Genomic DNA, 949 nt, shown 5'->3' with positions numbered 1-949 from the left:
CCCGTACCCGTTTTCGACCAACAGTTTCGTTTGTAATCTGTACTTTTAATCTGCCAAAAACGAAACAAGACGTCTGCTGTATTATTGCTTCTGTGCGCAATGTTGAGGATGCTTTGTATTTGGTGGGGGGTTTTCTTTCTCCAGGTTTAGTAAGAGACTTACAGTACTCGCAACACAGTTACATTATATAAGTGCCGAAGATTAACCAACACAAAAAAGGAGGAGGAGTGAGCTGGACGATGGATGGTTGATAGGAAAGAAGGAGCAAACCATACCTGAGCACTCGCAAACCACCAACAACGAAGAGTAGTAGTCAAGACTGTTCTAATTTCTGCACTAACCACTTCTATCTGAACTAACTACATATTGTACATGTACTTTTATCAGAGAGAAACGAAACAATACATTGTTTATCATCCCTGGACGGGGTGTATTATCGCTTCCGAGCCGTCGAGGAAGCTTTTGTTTTTCCAGTCCACTTTTTAGAGTGAACCATTTCGAAATGTATTATTTTAAGTCTTGCGGTGCATTTTTCCCCTTTAAACAAAAAGCACTAAATGTGCATTTAAAACGCAGAGTGAAAAGAAATAAACCAGGGTTTCATATTTTCTCTACTTTTTAAAATTATGAGTATCTTTTTTTTATTGGTCATTTTAAAAAAAAATTCATTAGGAGGTGGGATCCCACCTGAATATATGTTCTGTAATTTAAAAAAACAACAACCAAAAACAATCATAAACAATGACGTCGCTATTCGCCATAATCTTTATTACATTAATATTATTATTAATATGGCCGTTCTTCTTTAAACGCAGGCATGCACATATAACACACACACACACACACACACACACACACACACACACACACACACACACACACACACACACATACACACACACATATATATATATACACACATACAAACACACACACACACACGTGCACA

The sequence above is a fragment of the Aplysia californica genome, unplaced genomic scaffold (assembly GCF_000002075.1).
Source record: "Aplysia californica isolate F4 #8 unplaced genomic scaffold, AplCal3.0 scaffold01602, whole genome shotgun sequence".
NCBI classification, from domain to species: domain Eukaryota; kingdom Metazoa; phylum Mollusca; class Gastropoda; order Aplysiida; family Aplysiidae; genus Aplysia; species Aplysia californica.
This window is presented reverse-complemented; position numbering follows the sequence as displayed.